Raw genomic sequence first — 9025 nt, 5'->3', positions numbered from 1 at the left:
TCAAGCGCTTAGCCACTGCACTGTCAGTACTCATTTGAGAAAGTTCCAGAAATCTATAAATGTGACTGTCATTTTTATAGCTGGAATATGATATGTGCTCAGTACCACAGATGTCCAAAGAACTACACCGTCATCCTTGAAGTCCAACAGTCTAAAAACACACACAGACCTAGACTAGATAAATAGACCTAGAGCAGACACATATGAACCAAGACCAAACCAAATCCATTGGCCTTGAGTCAATTGCAACTCATAACAAGTCTATATAGAGAGGACTGCCCTATAGCGTTTCCATACTATCATCTTTACAGAAGCAGACTGAAACTTCTTTATTCCCTGGAGATCCTAGTGGGTTATTGACTGATAACATAACCACTCTGCCATGAGGGCTACTTAGACTTATATGTTGTTGTTGTTAAGTGCTTCTGAGCTGGTTCTGACCCATAGCAACCCTGTATAGGGTTTCTGAGAGGCCGACCCTGCGGTTCAAACTGACCTTACAGTCCAAAGCTTTATCCTACAGTGCCACACCTGTCCTGGAAAAACAGGGGAGATCACAATGAGACAAGGCAGTTGTGTAGTCTGTGAGTTGTTGTTAGGGAGGACAACTAGGGTCTTTATCTCCACTCAAAGAATTCCTTCTGGACCACAAGAAAAAATAAGTTCCCTTGAGATTATACAGGACACAAGGCAGTTAACTAGAGTGCTTCAGGGGATCTCAGACAATAGAAATCGGAGGGGGAGAAGGGGGGGATTGACTCTGGGATCTGTGTTCCTGAGTCACATCAACTCAGTCTTAGCTTCATGGTGTGATGTTATAGAATAAGCACTGGACTGCTAACAATAAGATCAGTGGTTCAAACTCACTCATCAAAAAACCTATACAGGGTATCTATGAATCAGAAGAGACTCCCAAACACTTAATAAAAATAACAGTATGGTAGATAAGATATTGTGTCAACTTGACTGTGCCAAGATTCTGTGGTGTTTGGCAGCTGAGATGAGATATGGTATAATGAAATCAACTCTATGATGAGGTTGCCTCTATGCAGCAAATCAGTTAAAAGGAAGTTTCCTGGGAGTGTAGCCTAATTCCAATTAATGAGATCCTGTGGCAAAGCTTGCTTGTGACTTGCCCACCACTGCAATTGTGGGAATCATTTGAGTTATATAGACTTACCTTTATATGTATTTGTTATTGTATGCTGTGGGTTAGTTCTGACTCATAGTGACCCTGCACAGGGTTTCCGAGGCTGTAAATCTTACGGGAGTAGAAAGCCCCATCTTTCTCCCGCAGAACATCTGTTAGTTTCAAACTGCTGACCTTGCAGCTCTCAGCCCGATTCGTAACCACTACGCTACCAGAGCTCCTTCATATATATATTTACGTATAAATCTGTTGTTGTTATCTGTAGTGTTTTGCATGTTGCTGTGATTCTGGAAGATATGCCACCGATATTTTAAATACCAGCAGGGTCACCCATGGTGGACAGGTTTCAGCTGAGGTTCCAGACATGATAGACTATGAAGAAGTTGAAACAGACTACTTCAGACTATTTAGTAACTGAAATTGTTATGAATAGAAGTGGAACACTGTCAGAGAGCACAAGAATATTGAATACTGAAACATGATCAAGAGCGCCAGAATACTATCAGATACAGTGCTGGATTTAAGATCCTCAGATTGGAAGGCATACTTATTACCAGTGAGGAAGAGTTGCCTCCTCAAATTGATTGTGATGACAAAATGCAGTAAAGCTTTTGGAACTTTCATTTGCTGATGAGGCACAAATCAAAATGAAGAGAAACAGCTATAAACATCCATTAATAATCAGAACATGGAATGCATGAGGTATAAATTTAGGAAAATTGGATGTTGTCAGAAATGTAATGGAGTACATAAAGATCAATGGCCTAGGTGTCAGTCATCTGAAATGGACTTGTATTGTCTATTTTGAATCTCACAATCGCATGGTTTACTATGCTGGGAATGGTAAATTAAGAGGAATGGCATCACAATCATCATGAAAAAGAACATTTCAAGAACTATTTTGAAGTACAACACTGCCTGACATAGGATCATATATGTATGTATACAATGAAGACCAGTTAATATAAGTATTATTCAAATTTATGGATCAACCTCTAAGCCAGTAAAGATATTCAAACTGATATTGATCAAACATGCAATCAAGATGCACTGATAATTACTGGCTATTAGAATGCAAAGATTGAAGACAAAGAAGAAGGATCAGTTACTTGTAAAATATGCCTTGGTGGTTGAAATGCTGGAGATCACACAACAGAATTTTGCAAGACCAATGATTTCTTCATTGCAAATACATTTTTTAAACAACATAAAAGATGGCTATACACATGGACCTCACTAAATGGAATACACAGAAATCAAATTGACTATATCTGGGGAAAGAGATGGTAGAAAGCTCCATATCATCAGCCAAAAGAAGGCTAGGGACAGACTGTAGAACAGACCGTCAATTGTTCATATGCAAATTCAGGTTGAAGCAAAGAAGTTTTGTTAAAAGTTTACATAAGTCAAAATATGACTATGGATATATCCAACCTGAATTTAGAGGTCATCTCAAGAACAAATTTGATGAATTGGACACCAGGGACCGAAGATCAGAAAAGTTGTGGAAAGATATCAAGAATATCATATAGGAAGAAAGCCAAAGATTAAGAAAACAAGAATGAAGGAAGAGACAAAATTAGTTTTCTAAAGAGACTCTGAAATTTGCTTTCTAGTGTAGAGATGCTAAAGGCAGTGAAGGAAAGGAGGTAAGAGGGCTGAACAGAAATTTTCAAAGAGCAAGTCAGGAAGACAAAGTCAAATGTTACAATAAAATGTGCACAGACATGCAGTTAAAAAAACAAAATGGAAGAACACACTCAGCATATCTCAAACTGAGGGAACTGAAGAAAAAATTCAAGCCTCGAGAGGAAGACCTCCAGCAAAATGGATTGGCAAAGTGGCAGCATCAGTGGGCTCAAGTGTGGCAACAATTGTGAGGTTGGCCCAGCATAGGGCAGTGTTTCATTCTATTGTGCATAAAGTTGCTATGAGTCGGTGCCAACTTGATGGCATCTAACAACAACAACAACAATGGGCAAAATATTGACTTATACAAAAAACATCAAAAGAAGATGGAAGGAATACACAGAATCGCTGTACTAAAAAGAAATTGTTGACATTCAAACATTTCAAGAGATAGCGTATGATCAAGAATCAGAGGCACTTTAGGAAGCAATATAAGGTGCACTGAAGGCTTTGGTAAATAAAAGTCTCCAGGAATTGATGGACTACAAATTGAAATATCTCAACAAGCTGATGCATCACTGGAGGCATTCACTCATCTATGCCAGAAAAAATTTGGAAGACAACTATCTGGCCAACTGACTGGAAGAGATCCATATTTTGTCCATTCCAGAGAGAAGTGACCCAATGGAATCTGGAAATCATCAGACAATATCATTAATATCCCATACAAGCAAAATTTTGCTAAAAATAAGTAAAAAAATGGTTGCAACAGTACATTGATAGAGAATTGAAAGAGGTTTAAGATGGATATAGATGAGGACATGGAATGAGGAATATCATTGCTAATGTCAGATGGATTTTAGCTGAAAACATAGAATACCAGAAACTGGTTTGCCTGTTGTTCCTTAACTATGCAAATACTATCAATTGTGTTGATCATGACAAGCTATGGACAGCATTGCAGAGAATGGAACACTTAGTTTTGCTCATGATGAACCTGTACACAGATAAAGAGATAGTTGTTCAAACAGAATAAGGGAACACAGACAGATTTTAAATTAGGAAAGGTGTGTGACAGAGTTGTATTCTTTAACCATAGTCCTGGTGGGCTAATGTATCAGACTGCAAAGCCATTTGAACTGCAAGGTTGGTGGTGCAAGCTCACCAACTGCTCCTTGGAAACCCTATACAGTGTTGTTATGGGTCGGAATCGACTCGACGGCACATAACAACAACAACAATTCAATCCATATGCTGAGTAAATAGTACAAAAAGATGGATTAGATGAAGAAGAATGTGACATCAGGATTGGAGGAAGATTCATTAACAACCTGCAATATGCTGATGATCCAACCTTGCTTGAAAGAAAAAAAGAGGGTTTAACATACTTACTGATGAAGATCCAAGACCTCAGCCTTTGGTATGGGTTTCATTTCATGGTAAGGAAAACAAATGTCCTGAACACTGGGCCAATAAATGACAACCATATAAATGGAAAAAAGATTGAAATTGTCCAAGACTTTTTGCTCAGATCAACCATCAACATTCATGGAAGCGGCAGTCAAGAAATCAAACTATGTATTGCGTTAGGCAAATCTGCTGCACAAGAACTATTTAAAGTGTTGAAGATCAAAGGTGTTAATTTGAGGACTAAAGTACACCTGACCGAAGCCATGATATTTTTAATAACTTCATTGTAGTTAAGTGCCATTGAGTCATTTGAGTTATGGTCTTGGAGGAGAATATTAAAAGTATCATGGATAGCCAAAATGAAAAAACAAACAAATCTGTTTTGAAAGAAGTAACGCTAAATTGCTCCTTAGAAGTCAAGATGGCCAGACTTCATCTCTCATAGTTCAGATGTATTATAAGAAGGGATCATTTCCTGGAGAAGGACATCATACTTGGGAATGTGGAGTGACAGGGAAAAACAGGTAGACCCCAATCAGATGGATTGTGATAGTGGCAGCAGCAATGGACTCAAGTGTAGTAATGATTGTGAGTTTGATACAACACTGGGCAGTGTTTCCTTCTGTTTTGCATAAGGTCACTATGAGTTGGTATGGATTTGATGGCACCTAACAACAAGATTCACTAATTTTACTTCTCTAGAGAACACTGCCAAAAACTCACAAGAATTGTTTATGTTATTCTGTTGGAATATTCTATACTGTGATGGGAGATTTAGGTGATTTTTTTCACTTTCCCACAAAGTTTTTGGTACAGAGTTAGGGAGAAATGTATAGTAAAATAAACTAGACTCCAAGATTGTTTGTTTAATCTTTAATGTTTCAATTATAGTAGTAATTATACCTATTTAATATAATATATTTTTTATTAATTTTGCTATCTAAACATTTTTTTTTTTATTTACAGGCCATGCATTATCCATTTTTATGCCCACAATATCTAGCATAGAAGCCAAGTAATGCCTAGCATATTGTCTGAATAAAAGTTTGAATAAAGAAATACTGAGTGAAAAGTAAGTAGTAACCATATATTATATTGCTAGAATACTTTAGAAATGTAGAGATGGAAATTCTTTGGCTCAAAAGTTTTACAATATACAGGTAGTCCCTGATTTGCAATGAGGTTGTGTGTGTGTGTGTGGCACCACAATATGGCTGCTCAAACCTACCAGCTGCTTCTTGGGAACCTTATTCAGGGTCACTATAAGTCAGAAGACACACTCTACGGCGCTTAACAAGAATAACAGCGTTTCCAAGGAGCAACTGCTGGGTTTGAGCCACCGACCTTGTGGTATGTTGTTGTTAAGTACCGTGGAGTCGGTTCCGACTCATAGTGACCCTGCACAGGGTTTCCGAGGCTGCAAATCTTTACAGAACGCCTCTTCTCCCGCGGAGCAGTTGGTAGTTTCCAACTGCGGACCTTGAGGGTAGCAGTCCTATTCGTAACCGCTTGTGGTATGTAGCCCACTGCTTATCCTACAGTGCCACATCAGGAGCTACTACGTTGTTGTTAGTTGCCATTGAGTAGGGGCCGACTCATAGTGGTTCTTTATAGAATTTCCTAGAAACGTCTCGTGGGTTTGAACTGATCTTACAGTACAAATCAATCTTGCGGTCCAGTGCATTATCCTGCAGCACCAAACCAAAACTCCAGGGGCTACCATGGTGATGATGGTGGTTATTTGCCGTGGAGTCGGTTCCAAACTCATAGAAACCCTGTATCGGATTTTCAAGGCTGCAATTCTTTACGGAAGCAGAAAGCCTCATCTTTCTCTCGGCGAGCTACTTGTGGGATGGAACCTCTGACAGTCCAGTGCTTATTCTTTACAGCAGGGGTGGGGAACATTTGGCCTGGGGGCCTTATGAGACCCACGGAATCATTTGTCTTGCCAAGGCAACCGCAGTTCCAGCCATCATATTTTTGTTAAGTGTCGGTTCCGACTCATCGCGACCCTGCAAAGGGTTTCTGAGGAGTGGCTAGTTTAAACCGAATTTTCAAGGGAATGCTTATCCTACAACACAAGAGTACTCCGAACATCACGTTTTTGTTGTTAGGTGACACTGAGTCTGTTCCGACCCATAGCGACCCTGTATAGGGTTTTCTAGGAGTGACTGTTGAGTTTGAACTGTCTTGTTGTTCAAACTGACCTTGAGGTCCACCAACGCCACACCAGGACTCCACAATAGGGGTGAATGATTAAGTGATTGACTACATATTGTTGTTGTTAAGTGCCTCCATCTGTTCCGATTTACTGCGACCTGGTATAGGGCTTCCAAGGAAGAGCTGGTGAGTTTGAACTGCCGACCTTCCGGTCCAAATATAGCAGGCTAATTCTTAAGTTGATAGTTTTGTATGGCCGTTAAATGATGTGATACATTTTGGCAGTAAAAAGATTCCCCACTGCTGCTATAGAGTCATCACATTCCCTAAGGATACCTGCAGTTTTTAAATGCAATCACCTGAAAGAAGATGTTATGTGACATAGTTATTCAGAGTCTATAAAATGTTATCAGGGATGAAGAACCGTCAAGTTTTCTTTACAAGCTCTTTTAATTATTTTGACTTTTCAAAATAGCCCATAAAATTCACATTGTTAATACAGGGAATGTTTTCATTCTATCTCCATAATATCTCACTGAATGAACAATGGAAACATTCTAAACCTTGGTAATCAAGGGCATTGTGCTACTAGTGATGAAAGATATAATAATTAATATTATTATGCTAATTTGATACATTATGCTTTTTCAAAGGACTTTGACAATGGCTTTGGCGCATGTGTACATGTTCTTTCTGTGCATTAAATGAATTAGTTACATGTTTCAACTTTGATTTTAAAATATATTTTTATGGTATTCCTCTGCTTAGTTAAAAATGCTTATGTGTGTGATTAATTAATGCATGATAAAATTGTAGCAAAATTTTTGCATGGGCTACTGGATTAAAATTTTCATTATGGCATAAAGTGCTTATGATATTTTTCTGAAAAACTTATTTTCATTAATACATTGTTTTGGATGAAAAGAAAGAAGGAAGAAAGGGAGCAATGAAGGAAGGATAGAAGGGATGGAAGAAGTTAAAGAAGGGGGAGGGAGGAAGAATAAAGAAATCTTAAATGCACAAACAAGCCAGATAATTATAAGTGTCCCATTCCAAAGAAACACAGATATAAGGACAAATTTGATGAAGACAAATGAATGCTTTCTCTCTTTCTAAATTTAGTGTGTTAACTGCATTAGTGATGCCATCAATAGTATGACTAACCACAGAGCTTTCATCTCCTGAAGGAGCTGATGTTTCTTTCTGACTTTGTTCTTTGATTATGTTGCCTTATTTGGTGTTACAAATCAATGCTTGTGCAGACGCAGTGTAGGTCAGACCTTACTGTTTTATCTGGGGATTGAGAGATGTACAATAATACCAAAGAGGGTGGCAGGCATGCCCTGATTAATAGTGTGCACTTCTCATCTTCCCATATTGGTTGGTATATATTTCAGGGAGTTGAAATGTAGTACAAAGAGTCCCTTCTATTTTTAAAATGACTCACATGTATTTCTTCATAGCACTAGGGTATTAGCATGCTCCAACTGCCAAATATTGTTATTGATAGGTGCCATCGAGTTGGTTTCATCTCATAGTGACCCCGTGCACAACAGAATAAAACACAACTCAGTCCTGTGCCACCCTCAAAATTGTTAAGTTTCAGCCCATAACTGCTGCTACTGTGCTAATCCATCTCATCATGAGTCTTGCTCTTTTTTCTTGAGTTGTTCTTGATCTTTGTAAGAAAATAATTTAGCCTTTAATCATTAAGTAAATTAACTCTGAGTTTTTTATAGATGCCTTTAATCAGGTTTAGGAAGTTCCCTTATGTTGTTAGTTTGGTGCACTATTCACAATCAATGGGTGTCCCACTTTACAAAGAAACACTGGCATAGGTGATATATTTCTGTATATGTTGCCTTTGATGAGCTAATATTTTGCAAAGAAATTTTGTGTCTGAATTCATTAAGGATATTGGTGTATAGTTTATTTTATTGTATTGAGTTTATCTGCTTTAAGCCTCAAAGTAATGGATGGACTGAACTTGCTAGGGAAGTGTTTTATCCTGTGCTTTTTATGGACACTATTTCTTTTAAGTATTAATTCTTCTTTAAATATTTTGAAAATGTATCAGGCAAAGTTTTACAAATCTGGGTTTTTCCTTGTGGAAAAATTTAATTTAAAACTTAAATTATGTTAACAAATAACTATTTAGAGTCTTAATTTACTTATATTAGTTTTGTTAATAACTGTCATGGACAATTGTCTATTTCATCTAAGAATTTGGATATTTTATCTACGTTGTCAAAAGTATTGACTACTCAACCAGAAGAAGAAAGAAGAGGGAAAAAAGAGTAATCTGATACAATTTGATGAACTTAACCTACACCTATGGATGCAGTAGCTCAAAAGAGGGAACAAATCCTTACAGGAAGAATCATTCCCACCCCCTTCACATAGAGTAGACAGAGATGGGAAACTTGGACATTGGCTACCCAAAATGATATGGGTGGGGGGGGGGGCGCTACAAAGGCAAGAAGTGACTGTCTTACAAGCTTTCAAGAGGGAACCTAGAGCCATAGGGCCAGGAGGAAGACAGAATCTCTAGTGAGTAGTATCCAATCTGTGTAGGCGTGGCTGATGAAATGAAATGCAAATGGGTCTCTTGTGATACAGTAGTAAATAATTGTTACAAGGACCAATTGTGAGGGTTGGAAATGTAAAGTAGATGTT

This window comes from Chrysochloris asiatica, unplaced genomic scaffold (genome assembly GCF_000296735.1).
Source record: "Chrysochloris asiatica unplaced genomic scaffold, ChrAsi1.0 scaffold00063, whole genome shotgun sequence".
In the NCBI taxonomy this organism is placed as follows: domain Eukaryota; kingdom Metazoa; phylum Chordata; class Mammalia; order Afrosoricida; family Chrysochloridae; genus Chrysochloris; species Chrysochloris asiatica.
This window is presented reverse-complemented; position numbering follows the sequence as displayed.